The sequence below is a fragment of the Martes martes genome (assembly GCF_963455335.1).
Source record: "Martes martes genome assembly, chromosome: 5".
In the NCBI taxonomy this organism is placed as follows: domain Eukaryota; kingdom Metazoa; phylum Chordata; class Mammalia; order Carnivora; family Mustelidae; genus Martes; species Martes martes.
This window is the reverse complement of record NC_137892.1, coordinates 54,391,836-54,408,236: the sequence shown is the minus strand read 5'-3', so window position 1 is coordinate 54,408,236 and position 16,401 is coordinate 54,391,836.

Here is a 16,401-nt window from a genome sequence, read left to right as displayed (position 1 = left end):
TTGCCTGACAGAATTATTTGCCAAATAATGGTCCACCAACTTTATTAAGCATAGGCGTTTGAAACAATAATCTAATTGTGGCATATTTGAATTTTATTCTAAGTCTGTTGCACCTCTTAGGAGACTTGCATATTATCTTTATCTCAGTGACTAATTAGGACTAGCTTGACAATTTCATATTTACAGTGATTACCAAGTAGGAATCCTTTTCCTTGTTCTTTATGTTTGTCATGAATACTGTATAATACTAATTACATTGAAGATATAAAGAGCCCCACAATTTGATTGAGAGACATCTTGAGTTTAAAGTGAGCAAGTGTGAATTGTATCAAGAATTTTAAATGGTGGGGCAATTAATATCTATTTCTTATGCAGTCACTAAAAAAGACGAAATAACTGTGTGAGCTCAAGTCATTATATCAGCCCAATTTTTAAGTGTATTAACAATAAAGTCATTAAAAATTGGCTTGATTGAAATTGACCCTCCCCATTCCAACCAACTGAATTCAGAATTCCTTTTTCTCAAACATATACTTTCAGGTTGAGGGTCAAACTTTCACAATTAAATGTTCCTCAGTACTTTACTGTAACACACCATTGTGAATACTCTCCATACAATTAGCAGGGCCTACTGTGGAAGTAGACTGCTAATAGAAATAATAATGAAGGATACTGAGGCATTAGTATGCCAGAGAAGGTTGATGAAACCTAGTTTGCATGATGCATATATAATTGTATGTTACATCTAAATATCACTGTATGTTGCTTTTAGAAATAATTACTTGGGAAAATATGTTTAACCCCTCCCCTTTTTTAAGATTCCAATCTGATTAACAAATAAGTTCAGTGGTGTATTAAGCTATGAGATAGCAGGGTTGTACATGAATGTGTTCTCTATTTGCATGTTTTTTAAAGTGGCACTTTCTGAAGACACACAATTGCTATGTCTATATACACATCTAAAGCAAAGTGAAGAATTGATGCAATCATCCAGATAATTCAAGAGAAAACCACTTTTGCCTCAATTATCTATTGCAAGCAAAAGTGAGGGGGTTAGCCTGAATTGTTCAAATAAGTGCCTGGAATCTCTTCACTTTGCATATGTAGACACATTTTACAATATTTATGTTACCATTTGTAATTTACATAAACATAAAAGAGAAATATTGCTACATGAAAGATGACCAAAATCTTTTCACAGCAATAATTTCTTTTTGGTTTTACCTAATTTTTGGTAAAGAGTCTGCTTATTGTGCATGTTATGTACGGTAATTGATTTAAGACAAAACTGGATGGATTCATTTGTTCATTTATTAAATGCTTGGTTAATAATCTGATTTATATACATGATACTGATATCCACTATAAAAAGTTCACTGATAAAGTCTAAAACTTTAATAATACATACTTCTTTTGAGTATAATCATAAACTGATTTAAAGATGTAAATGTGATTCATATGTACATTTATTTACAATAAAATGCAACATTAAAACAAACAAAAATTTTCCATGAATACATCCTATATTGTGCATGTTTAAGATTTCTTATGAATAAGTTAAAATCCATAAAGAAATCAAATGCCAGAACACGTTTTCAAAAGTTCCATTGACACATTAAAAATTCAAATATGTAGCAGATTTTACAGTGTTTTCTCCATATGCACTGACAGAAACAATAATATATTTAATTGCTGACATTTGTATGATTTTACCTTACACTTATTAAGTATATAAAGTATACTTTCAATGCATTTGAAAAATCTGTTGTGTTTATTAATACATGAGGAATCCTAAATTTCTTCTGGGCCTGTTTAATCCCTACACATAGTCTTTACTCTGGCCCACATACAAAATGCCTTCCAGAAAATGTAAGGCAACCCTACCATGCTTCTTCGTGTTGCTACTGTGTCAAAATATGTTTTGTTTGAATACTAGAAATTAAAGCTTTAGTTAAAATATTGCCAAAGTACCGGATTCTAAGTGTTTGTCTGGACACACAATTAATACTTAAATGTTAAAAGACACTGGAATATTTTATGGATCTATTAGGCAATGAAAATGAATTTGTTATAAATTTGGTAGATAGGGTTCATGTGTAGCATTCATTTAAAATTTTCATGTTTTATATAAAAGTATGTAATTGATGCTTACAGTATAACCAAAATCTTCTCTGTCCTTATAAAAACACATGCAGCAGATGTAAAATTAAGCATTTCATAGTATTTTACTACTCCAATATTGTTTTAATTTGTTCTAAAAACCAAGTATCTATCTCTAAATTTTATTTATGAAAAATCAACTTCCAGAATTAAATAGATATGTTTTATAAATACTCAGTTGGGCCCTGATAGATATTTTTCTTTAGAATTGCTAAAGAGGGAAATATAATAATTTGGTGGCAAACATCTGTCTGGTAATCATATATGATAAATTCATAAGAAATACAGGAAAGATATTTATTTACTGTTACTGCTAAGCCAGTCTTTATTTATCTTAGAAGATTTTTCATCTATGAGTGGAAAACAAACTTTCCTTCAAGAGGTCTGTGAACCGAATAATAAATGTCAGGTCTAAATCCTGTATGAAAATCAGTCCGGTTTAATCCTGGATATTCTTCAGCATGCAAATGAAGACTAGAGGTTTCCCTGGGCCCGCTGTCATACAGGCAGCCAATTTACAGACCCTGGCACAGTGTATGTGTTATGGGCTCGCCGGCTGCCCCTCCCCCCTAGCCTAAGACTTGGTCTCAGCTGCCTGCCTTTCACAGAAAACCACAAACCAAGGAAACATATCAGTAATAGCGCCCTGTAAATTAACTTGACATTTGATGCAGAAAAAACCCTAAAAGCTTACAAAAGACATTGAAAACAAAAGCCACTCAGGACCCACACTACATATATTGTGGATTTAAGAGATCTGGAAGGTGGTTATTCTATTGTAACCAACACATACAGCCTTCATCTTCTTTGTTAAGACAATTCAGTCATTCTTTGTTACAGGAATAGTATCCATCAAACAAGAAAACAATATTTTCCACCAGGAAAAAAAAAAAACCTAAAACTCCAACTGATATTATAATAATAATTCAATCAATGAGTTTCTTTTACATTAAAAAATAAAGCTATACATTCCTAATGTGAAAAAAAAAGATGCTAAAAATCTGCCTTTATGTTTCCTTGGTAAATAAGACATGTTGACACTGCTAAGATGTAAATAATGTAAGACACGTTGGAAAATGGTGTGAATCTTGCTGAACATGAAGTATTCACAAATATGTTGTGTCTTAAAATTTTGCCATTCAAGAGATTTAATTTTTTTTTATTTTTTTATTTATTTTTTTTTTGGTGCTTGGAAACCCTGGAATCCTTCTTATAGGAAAAAAATTGGGGGGTTCAAAGAAGCACTATTGATAAAATATTAAATGACTCTTTGACATCAGCTGCCGTGTGGAGCTAGAGTGAGGCACACAGCATATTTAAGCCATTAGACATGCAGGAATGTTAACATTATTATGCGTTATTGTGTCTGGCTATGTGCACCCCCCCCCCCACTCTCTTCTTCTCAATCTCTCTCTCTCTCTCTCTCTCTCTGTGCTTCTCACTCACTTTCCCTCCCTTCTTCCCTCCTCCCCACCTTTCTCAGTGTCTCTCCTTCTACTCCCTCCCTCTGCAGGACCTGCTACACTGCATCTTACAAATGTCTGGCCTTATAGTTTACAAGCACAGAACTGTACTGGTAAAAATGCATAATCTTAGCATCTGTGCTTCTTGATATTCATGGATTTATTTACAAGTCCCTGTGTTCTACTTTTTTTTGCCTGTTTCTATGGTTTATATTACTGTCATGCCTATATTCTTGTGGGAATTTCAAATAAGAATCAAGATATAACTGGCAAATACTCTGTAATGCAGTCTGCATTTCCATAATTTAGCTGTTTTTTAAAAGAGACAATTTAAAGAGGTTTATGGACTTAAGGATATATGAAGAGTATTCTGATTGGCTTTTTTTAGTACTTCAACTGCTTAAGGTTCAGTTTGTGTAAAATGGATGTAATAAAATAAATTTATGTACATGTATGTGCTTGTGTATATGTAAATGCATTTAGAATGAAAAAGTTCATAAATCTCAGTCAAATTTACTGATTAAGTTCACTATATTCACATTTGGCAACATTAAGATATTTCACAAAAGGGTTCAAAGGTAAAAGGCTGGCATTTTATTTCTTCTTTAGATTCTAACCTGTAAAAAGGCTTAAATATTTACAAAGCAAGTATTTGGGTTCCTGTGTTTCCTCAACCCTCAACACACATCTCCTCCCATTCGTGGAGCTGATTTAACGGAAGCCTTTTAGTACACATCACCAGAGCCAAAGAAATGTGGTGTGGGTTTTTTCTTCTCCCTTTTTTAAGCTGTAAAGACACAAATTCTTTGGAATAATTTAATTAGCACTAAAACCACAAATTTAACTTACTTTACAATAATGTTCAATTCTTTTCCCACCTATCTCCACCCCAAAATACAATTCCACCTTCAGATTATCAATGCATTTATTTAGGGATTAATATTCTAGAGACTATTTAATGTATATTGAAATTTGAGAAGTCCATCTATATGCTTTGCTGTTTATAGCTCCAGTTTAATTACTGTGTGTTAAACTGCCTAGACAGCAAAATGAATTTATGAATATCTTCAAGACAGCCATAGTTTGGAACTGCACACGAGAGAAAACGGGATGGTGGGGGACATGGCATTAAATGATCTTTATGTCAGTATTCTTGAAAATTCACACTCGATGTAGGAAAATGTTAAATGTGAGAACATTATGATAAAGGCTTGTTATAGTCCTAAAGTATGGGATATGTAAAATAAAAAGATTTTCACATGTACAGTTATAACACATGCTAAGCAGCACAGATTATTAAGCAAGATTCATTCCTTTATTGGAGAGGGAGGGGAGTAATTTACAGACAAGAGCTAAGCAATTCTGTTTAACACAACTCTGTCTAGTTGATTGTAAGGCATGTGTAGTATTTTTCCAAAGCCCGTCATCAGTAGTAAAGCAATTTACAGCTCAGGATATTTTTTAGAAGATACTCATTTTATTAAGAGTCAATAAGATAGGTTGTGCAGAAAGATATACATGTATTTGCAATTCATATTGTTGCTGTGTTCCTATTGTGTTCTGAGCTTCCATCATGGCTGGGAGATGGGAAGCTGGCATGTGAGTGTAGGAGGATAAGAGAGAAAGCTCCAAATAAACACTTAGAGCATTTTCAAATTATCTCTAATTATAACCACGTTCCTTTTTTTTTTTTTCTGAGGTGGGTGGGGAAAGTGGTAGAAAGAAGATGATTATGAGTGCAAATCATATCTGTGCTATTAAATAATATTAATAATTCTTTTGGTCTAGGGGATGATGTTTTCATTCTGGACTTTCAAGCACCTCAGTCTACCCATTCAAAGCGATGACAGAAAAATGAATCTGAATGTGTAGGCATTAAACATTTAAATTCTCTACTCCCTGGTCATTATACTGACTGTCATATTTTATACCTTCCCCTCCCCCACTATGCTTTTGCTGATTTGACTTCATTTACATTGGCTCATTATGCATCTGGTCTTTGTTCTACTGAACGGAATACAGTACAGTGACAAAGCAAAACTTACACATCGGCCGAAATATTTTTGATTTAAAAATTAGGTTTCACTACTTAAATTTACATTTAACTTCCCAACATTGTTTAAATTGGAAGCAAGTCTTTTCTTATACAATAACTATAATCTATGTGCAATTATTTTAAAAGTGGTTAAAATTACCTCAAAATGTCATTAGGAAATGACATTTAAGACCTTTTATAACAAATATTCTACTGCTACCTAGGCAATATTATCCTATTAGAAGTATTAAGTTGTTCTTTCCAAGCCTCTGTCTGAATTTCTATATGGGCCCAAGGAGCAAGCTTTTATCTATTTTACATGAACTTCATTGTTTAGAGCTGTCCCTTATGGGTCTTATTTTAATGTATCAAACAACAAAGGTAATGTCAATCCTTAAAAAAAAAAAAAAAAAAAGATTCCTGCTTTGCATTTCTTGCAATTAAAAGGTTTTCTGATTTACAAACCAAATTTTCATCAAATTAAAAGGAAGTCCTAGCTGACCGATCAACATGGAAAAATATGAAAGTTACATTGAACTTTAAATGTCTATCCCCATGACAGTGTATACTGTCTTTTCATTTGTTAGAACCAATGGAGACATGGGATTAATCTAATACAGCCTAATTAAACACCCATTCACACATGAGGGTCTTTAATGGTACTAGAGGCACAAATGCTACTTTGTATGACAGTTATATTTGCATTTTTTTAAGTTAGACAACAGATATTTTTGAATACAAAGAAAATAAGAAAAAAATAAAATATGGGAGAGCATACTTTTGAAATGGAAGCAATTTTGTGTTTTTTGCAAAGGTAATTGTTATATGCACAATTTAGGTTTCATTCCAGATACTGGGACCAAGGTGCTTTTCTAATTTTAGTTATTTATCAAAATGTATAATCATGGTTACAGTGGCTACATGTCTGGAGCACCATCTTGGAAGAAAAAAAATCATCATGTTTTCCTGGCTCTGTTAATAACTGTGTGACCTCTGGCTTCTCTCTTTATCTGTTCGTGCCTTGACTTCTTTCATCTATGAAAAGGGAATATTTGTCCCTTACCTACTTCTATTGGGCTACTGCCAAGTTTAACTAGAATAATATATTGTTCTTGGGAAGAAAGTATGTTATGAATGTAAGCCTTTAGTTTTCTCACTGATTAATTTTTACCATACTATGAGGAAAGACAGTACAGTATATTTGTTTATATTCAGCCAAACTCTTACTTAAGTTTGGCACTTTTGGTTCTAGAGTTAATGAAAATAAAATATAAATGATTGGATTTTTTGAAGGTTGGAGTAATCACCCACATCTTGGTGATTTTTATTATATAACCTTGCTATCATCTGCAAGATATTTTATAAGCATAACTGGTATTAGAAAATGGATTTTACATAGAAGTAGTCAACACAGTAGCATGTAGAATGAGTGTAAGCCTGTAAAAAAAAAAAACTAGAAATTTGGTGTAAAATTCTTAATCTAGTGGCACCTCAAGAGAAAGTAAACTATTTAATCTATAGTGTTTTGAAAACACCTTAATTTTTCTGTTGAGTCCTAAAATATTAGGTATTGGACAATATGAAACCCTGATGCAGAAATTCGTAAGATTTTATCATTTCAGTATTTATTAGTACTCTCTAGAAGCATTCCCAAACGCAACCATTTCCAAAATATACACTGAATACAATTAACTCTATTTCCATTTCTAGGATTGAAATGATGTGATTTTAACTTCTTCACATTTCAACTGAATCATCTATTAAGTGATGAGATTGAGCTAGATTACTAGTAAGACCATTTCCAGATCCAAAATTAACATAGCCAGTATTTGGATATATCATTCTTGGAATTTTAGGCACATAAATATCATACCCAAATCTAAATGGTATTTTGTCAGGTATATGTCCATTTATTTGATGTATGTTTATTAAACACTGAACACTTGCCAGGAATTTGTTAAATTCTTGAAACCTAGAAAAGGAACAGATCTGGAGGCAAGAAAAGATTACCTTACTAAAGTCTGACTAAAATCAAAGTCTATGAGCATCTAATGCCTTGGCACAACAGAGTTAGATATGCTTTAAAAATATTAGTGGGGGGGCGCCTGGGTGGCTCAGTGGGTTAAAGCCGCTGCCTTCAGCTCAGGTCATGATCCCAATGTCTTGGGATCGAGCCCCGTATCGGGCTCTCTGCTCAGCAAGGGGCCTGCTTCCTCCCTTCTCTCTCTGCCTGCCTCTCTGCCTACTTGTGATCTGTCTGTCAAATAAATAAATAAAATCTTTAAAAAATATATATATTAGTGGGTATGGTAAACAGTATTAGTGTTCGCTAATATCCTCTGTCTGTCCCTGTAGGAGGATTATACTTCCTGCCTTCATGAAGTCAGGCCAGGTATGTGAATTACTTTAGCTAATGACATATAACCAGGAGTAAGAGGTATCATCTGCAGGGGAAGATTTAGGAATCAGTCCATATTTTGCTGTGCTTTCTTCTCCCTTTGTCATGGTTACCATCAATGTTCTGAAGAGTTTCTATTCCACTAAAATGGGTACCAGAGTGAAGGCTACGAAGACAAAGAGCAAAATGTCCAACTGATCCAGAAAGGATATTACAATGAAAAAGAAGAAAAAAACTTTCCTGTTAAGATACTAGGATTTGAGGGCCCCTGGGTAGCTCATAGGTTAAGCGTGTGCCTTCAGCTCAGGTCATGATCCCTGAGTCCCAGGATCAAGCCCTGCATTGGACTCCCTGCTCAGAGGGGAGTCTGCTTCTCCCTCTGTCCCTCACCCCACTGATGTTCTCTCTCTCAAACAAATTTAAAAAATATTTTTTTTAAAAAGATACTAGAATTTGAGGATTGTATATTACTGTAGTATAACTTAGCCCAGTGGTTTTCAGAGAATGGTTTGGGGTTTCCTGGGACTCCTGAAGCTCCTTCAGGGTATCCACAAGGAAAAAATTATTTTTATAATAATATGAAGATGTTATTTCCCCTTTTGCTCTCATTTCCTCACAAATGCAAAGCAGAGTTTTCCAAGGTTCTACATGGTGTGTGATGTTGCAACACACCTGATGCAGAAATTGTTGTGAGAATCCAATGCATAGAGATTTGAAAAAAATGTATAATGATGGTACTGTCCTTGCTAAATTTTTTTTGTTCTTGGAAATCTAGTAATTTTACAGAAAAATTTACTATTTATATTAACATGCTACAGATTTATTATTGTTATTTTAAAATTTTACCTATTTTTAAGTTTTCTTGATTTAATTTCTAATATGAAAAAAAAAAGATCAGTGGATATAATCTACTTCAACAAATGCTCTTTTGAAGTCCTCAGTAATTTTTAAAATAAAGAGACCAGAGACCAAAAGTTGGGACCTCTCCCATATTATCTTGACTGATGCAGTAGGTTCTATCAGAAATAGCTTATTAGAACTAATTAAGTCCTGGCATTTGTGGAGTTCTGTGGTAAACAAACTATAACTTTAAAAGTATAGTTAGACAAGGGCGCCTGGGTGGCTCAGTGGGTTAAGCCTCTGCCTTCGGCTCAGGTCGTCAAGTCCCACATCGGGCTCTCTGCTCAGCAGGAAGCCTGCTTCCCTCTCTCTCTCTACCTACTTGTGATCTCTTTAAAATAAATAAAGAAAATCTTAAAAAAAAAAGGTATTGTTAGACATAACAACTCTGAAAGAGACAGTGATTTCTCTGACATAAGCAGTAGCAACACTTTTCTAGATATGTCTTCTGAGGTAAGAGAAACAAAGGCAAAAATAAACTATTGGAACCTCATCAAAGTAACAAGCTTCTGCACAGCAAAGAAAACAACCAATAAAACTAAAAGACAACCTACTGAGTGGGAGAAGATATTTGCAAACAATATTATCCAAAATATATAAAGAACTTATACAACATATATGATAAAGGGTTATTATCCAAAATATATAAAGAAGTTATATAACTTAACACCAAAAAACCCCCACAAATTATCCAATTAAAAAATAGGCAGAGGACATGAACAGACATTTTTCCAAAGAAGACATAGAGATGGCCAACAGACACATGAAAAGATGCTCAGCTTCACTTATTATCAGGAAAATGCAAATCAAAACTACAATGAGAGATCATCTCACACCTGTCAGGATAGCTAAAATCAACAAAATCAACGATGGCTAAAATATAAAAGTAACAACAACTGTTAGGATGTAGAGAAAATGGAACCCTCACGCACTCCTCATAGGAATGCAAACTGGTGCAGCCACTGCAGGAAACGGAATGGAGTTCCTCAAAAAGTTAAAAATAGACCTACCCTATGACCTAGTAATTGCACTACTGGGAATTCACCCCAAAAATACAAAAACACAAACTCAAAGAGATAAATGCACCCTAATGGTTATTATAGCATTCCTTCCAATAGACAAATTATGGAAGCAGCCCAGATATCTACTGACAGATGAAGAGATAAAGAAAATGTGGTACGCGCACGTGCACGCGCGCGCGCACACACACACACACACACACACACACACACACACACAGAGGAATATTATGCAGCCACAAAAAAGAATGAAATCTTGTCATCTGCAACAACATGGGTGGAGCAAAAGAGCATAATGCTAAGTAAAATAAATCAGTCAAAGAAAGACAAATGCCATATGATTTCACTGCTATGTAGAGTTTAAGAGACAAAACAAATAAATAAAAGGAAAAAAAGAGAGGGAAACCAAGAAACGGACTCTTAACTATGGAGAACTGATGGTTAACAGAGGGGAGATGAGTGGGAGAATGAGTGAAATAGGTGAAAGGGATTAAAGAGTACACCTATTGTGATGAGCACTGAGCAATATACAGAATTACTGAACCACTGTACTGTACACCTGAAACTAATACGACCCTGAAAGTTAACTATACTGGGATTAAAATTTAAAACTTAATAAAATAAATGAATAAAAGTATGGTCAGAGTCAATCACATTATTTAGTTATTTAACAGAATCAAACAGAACTTTTTCATGATGTGTAACAAAAGAAGAGGCACTGCCTAATGCAACTACTATAATAATTAGTCTAGACACAATAAACTATTCTTTGGTAGGATTTGACAGAGTAGATTTCCTTCTTTATTTTGTAGAAAGAGTAAGTGTAATTTCTTGCAATAAGTATGAAAATATATAAGCTACATTAGAAATCACCCTACAAATGTATAATTTGTCCCATTTATAAGGCAAGGGTAATAGGAAAGGGAACAGAAGCAAGATAAGTTGTGAGATATGAAATTCTGAAATCATGCTTTAGACAACCATTCAGACACATTGTAACTGACCGCTACAGACCATACCCAAGCAGAAACAATCGGACTTAAAAATATTTGGGCCTGTCATTTCTCTTTCAGGCCTGCAGTTTCTATATCAAGTTGCTATCCCTGGCATGTTCATCCATAAATGTGTTTTCTTCTTTTTCAAGTGGTGAAGTACATTCCTTCAAGCCCCTAAAGAGTAATGATAATATTGTCTATGGATTTCCCTCCATTCCCACCCAATGATCCTTCCTGGTGCTCCATGTGAGGTTGGGATTCCATAAATGCAAGCAGGTTAAGTAAAACAAAATTGGGGCACCTGGGTGGCTCAGTCAGTTAAATGTTCTTTAAAAAAATAAAAACATTTTTTGGGGCACCTGGGTGGCTCAATGGGTTAAAGCCGCTGCCTTCGGCTCAGGTCATGATCCCAGTGTCCTGGGATCGAGCCCCGCATCGGGCTCTCTGCTCAGGGGGAGCCTGCTTCCTCCCTTCTCTCTCTGCCTGCCTCTCTGCCTACTTGTGATCTGTCTGTCAAATAAATAAATAAAATCTAAAAAAATAAATAAATAAATAAAAACATTTTTAAATAAATAAATAAATAAATAATTTTAATGATTTCTAACTCTAACCATTGTCCAACAATTAAATAAGTAAGTAGCCTCATAGGGGAGAAGTTTGACAATGCTTTCTATCAGTTTACCCAAACATGTTATTATGAAATCAGTAGTGTATGAAATATCAAAGGGTTATTCAAGATTAAACAGATCAAATCTAACATCCATGTCCCACTGAAGAAACATTTCTGCTGTCTAGCATAATTCCTGCATGGGCTATGCTCTGTTCTGACTGTAGTAGAGAGGCATTTTCATTTAAATATATTCCCCCTCCTTACATCAGAGAGTTGTAGAAACTTCTCAAGGAGTTTGTTATCTTAAAACATAAAATATTTCTTCTATAATTATCATTAGACAATCTTTAAAAAAGTGTTATGAGTGTGTCTGTGTATATCATATGTGCAGAATTTCTTAGTTTATATACATTGTCTACACTGCATGCATTATCTGTCTTCTCGACAAGTTTGTGAGATAATTATGCTTACCCCCATTTTAATAAAACAAAACAAAACAAACAAAAACCTCTACTAGAGTAAGAGATTTCTCCAGGAATAGATATCTAGTAAGTACTGGAAAGAGAATTAAAACCCAAAATCAATTCCAGAATTATATTGCTTTTTAACTAAAATATGAACGTAACACGGAAGTTTACTTTTAACCTACTAGTAAAAAAGAAACTACTGTTTCCTTCAAATGATTTCTAAATTGTATTACAAAAATCTAATTGTTTATCCACAGCTTTAGTGTAAATATAAATGAGAATTTTTACATACACTAAGAAAAATCACTTTTTCTGAAGTTCAAAATGCTTATTTTTTCTTTTTTTCTTTACCATGTCCTCAATTAAATTTCTTCTTTTAAAAAATAATTCTATTTATAAATTTGAACAAAGTTAATTGAAATAGACTTGTCTTGAAAATAACTTAGAGATAGTTATGTTCTAAATTTTTAAAAAAGAAATGTTATGGTAACAATTATTTTAAGATTTCTAGTAGGTTGACTGATGGTGATTGTTAACACAATAGTTAATCCATTTGTATTTTTAGTAGGTATTATCATAAAAATAATTAAAAGGTCTTACACTCAGATTTTCTGAGAATTATTAAAAATAGTTTTGTGTGTCATAATAATTCTCTAAAAAGTCAGTTAAAACCCCTACCCAAATCTAAAACATGGAGTAATTTAAATTTAGATCCAAGCAATAAGCTCAATACCATGATTAATAAAAGCAATGGAATAACAAGTCACTTTTGAATTCCTTTTTTTTTTGTTTTTTACAAAGACTTGTATTTTTATTTTTATTTTTCAAGTTTTTTTTAAGGGAATTTTATCTTTTAAAATTTTATTTCACTTTTTAATCAGAGCAAGAGTGTGAGCACGAGCAGGGGGAGGGGCAGGCAGAGGGAGAAGGAGGCTCCCTGCTGAGCAAGGAGACTGGATGCAGGACTCCATTCCAGGATTTTAGGATCTTGACCTGAGCCAAAGGCAGCCGGTTAACCTGCTGAGCCACCTAGGCCTTCCTCAAGTGTTTATTTAAATTCCAGTTAGTTGGGGTGCCTGGGTGGCTCAGTGGGTTATGCCTCTGCCTTCCACTCAGGTCATGATCCCAGGGTCCTGGGATTGAGCCCCACATGGGTTCTCTGCTCGGGGGAACCTGCTTCCCCCTCTCCCTCTGCCTGTTTCTCTGTCTACTTGTGATCTCTCTCTCTCTGTCAAATAAATAAATAAAATCTTTAAAATATTACTTAAATAAATAAATAAATAAATTCCAGTTAGTTAACATACAGAATAAACACTAGTTTCAGGTGTAGAATTTAGTGATTCATCATTTACATACAAAACCTGGTGCTTATCAGAACAAGCACCCTCCTTAATGCCCATCACTCATTTAACCCACCCTCCTATCCACTTTACTTTTTTCTAATGGCAGTAATCCTAAAAGTGTAAGTTTTCATCCTTCTTTATCTTCAGAGTTTGATATAAACAACTGTGAACCTCCAAACTCTCCCCAAGAATGACAGGTCATTTTACAAGGTGTGAATGATACTGGAAGATAAGCACAGGCAGGACAGAGGGAAGTCAACTTTAAAATGGACTGCTATTGGGGCACCTGGGTGGCTCAGTGGGTTAAGCCTCTGCCTTCAGCTCAGGTCATGATCTCAGGGTCCTGGGATCGAGCCCCGTATCGGGCTTTCTGCTCAGCGAGAGGCCTGCTTCCCTTTCTCTCTCTGCCTGCTTCTCTGCCTACCTGTGATCTCTCTCTGTGTTAAATAAATAAATAAAATCTTTAAAAAAAATAAAATAAAATGGACTGCTATTACTACTGTCCCTTTCTCTCTGGAAGTTTGAAATTCTACCTCAGGTTACTACAGAAATGTCTAGTGATTGTTGGGGTATTCTAATTCATATCTGACAGGAACATGCAAACCAAAGAAACTTAGTGGTCTAGATGTTATTTTCTTAATATCTCGAAATTCATTACATAACACCTCCTTAACATGATTTCTTTCTTTCCTTCCAAAGAGCAACATCTTCTCTTGGCACTTCCCTCTGATCAGGATGGTTCCTCTCAGCCCTTTCCAAATAAAATTCACTTAGTCTCTAGCAACCCCTTAAACTTACCTCATCTCTCACCCTAAAAGATGCCTCTTTCTTTGAATGGACACTACAACCTAACAACATGTATATGTGTATGAAAACCACTAAGTAACATTAGATTCTTGATATTTATAGATTTGTCATTCCTGGCCTCCCCTCACCGTTAGATACAGACTCCATAAAGATAAGGACCTTATTATATTCATCAGATGCTCAAGAACTACCAAATAAATAAATAAATGAGAGCCAGTAACTCAATGGTCTACAATGTGTAATCAACAATGATGTTAGGTATGGTGGATATAGTGGGTGATAAGGCTAGTCCACAGAGGGCCAACAAGCTCTTAAGTGAGTTTCAGAAGCACCTGATGTTTTTACGGTAAATGGTTTCCTTTGGTGGCATTGTCAATCTCAGAATTCTCAAAAGCCCCTTCTATAGTTTTAGTGAAATTTAAGGGTCTAATACATAGTGCTTCTGTATGCAGGCACCACAGTGCAGAAGTATAAAAAGGATTTTGCAGCCAGAATCCTTCAGTTCAAGTCTCAGTTTTGACACTAACTAGCTACATGATCTTGGGAATAGAAGTATTTATATTTCCAAAACTGCAAGGCTTAAAGGATACACAAAGAACACAACACAATGCCAAACATAGTAGGTGCTTAATAATTATTTTTACTATCATAAAATTTCTAAGTGATCTTCAAAGCTGAGAATTTGGGCCTCTAACTTAGGATAAATACATTAATAAGAATGAAAGAATGACTAAAGAAGAATTAATTTGGGCTTAGAATTCAGTTTAGAAGAAATGTTTAATGTTACTAAAAAGAAATTGGAGCTGTTGGAAGTTGCAGTATAGACATCTATAAATAAGAGTAAGTTAAGTGCAGATTTTAACACTATCTTATGAGACAACTCTGTGCTGAGACTCAATCCCAGTAAAAACCAGCAGGAGTCAGGCACGTACATTTTAGCCCATTGCCAAGAAATCACTTACCTCTAGTGCCTGAATAACCAGTATAACCTCAAAGTAGAGTCTGCTTATTTTTGTTTTGAAAACATTAAATATTCCAAAACAAAGAATTATCCACCTCCAGCTTACACTCCAATTGTGAGAATTTTGTTTGCCTACATTTAAAAACAAACACAGAGTTTTTCTTAAACCATACTTCAATTCTTCTCTTCAGGTTCAATTATCATAGGTGGTAGAATCTTCAATGTAAAGAGACTGCTGCTTGAGCAGCACTTTATTGAAACAAATAATCTTTCCATATTTAAAGGGTCAAATCCTAGAGCATATGTGCAAATCTGTAAGAAATTTAAGTGAGTCTGCCACTCATAGGTATGCTGTGGTTGAAATTCAATGCCTATGAAGATAAGCTATAAAGAAATGACCTTCCCAAAGTCTGTTAACTGCTCTTATGAGAAATGGAAGGTTATGAGAAAATGGAACTATCTCTAGGCTTAGTTTCATGCAGCGTGGATAACCAGAAGCAGAAGCTCTTCTGACGTAAGAATCAATAGTTTCGGAGGGAAAAGTCTCAGCCTTATTAGTGAACAATGACCGTGTCCAAACGGGACTTTTAAGCCCTTACCTAGCTTGTCTTCCGTCTTGCATATAATGCTGTCGACCTCCTCAAATTCTTTCCTATTCCATAACAATACTCTTAAGTTTACCTCCTATTTCTCCAGACATTTCTTTTCAGTCACTTTAACGGATTCTTCTGTCCTAAGGGGCCAACCTCAGACCTCTTCTCTATTCTCAAATTATTTCAAGCAGGGTCAGAGAATTATCTGCCACAAAACATCTTTTAGCCTTGTTAAAATTCAGATTCCTAGGCCTGCTTCCATACTCCTGATTTAATGCTCATTAAATGCTCTGGATATGGGAGGAAATAAATGGTTTCCTATAGTAGCACTGTAAATCTCAGAATTCTCAAGAATTCAAAGGCCTCATAATAAGTCCTCTGTGAAATTCACAGGTCTTTTTTTTTTTTTAAAGATTTTATTTACTTATTTGACAGAGAGATCACAAGTAGACAGAGAGGCAGGCAAGCAGGCTCCCTGCTGAGCAGAGAGCCCAGTGCAGGGCTCCAATCCCGGGACCCTGGGATCGTGACCTGAGCCAAAGGCAGAAGCTTAACCCTCTGAGCCACCCAGGCGCCCCTCACAGGACTATTTTATATAATGCTTCTATCCTGAGGCAACACAGTGTAGGAGTAAGGGGAGGAGACTTTAC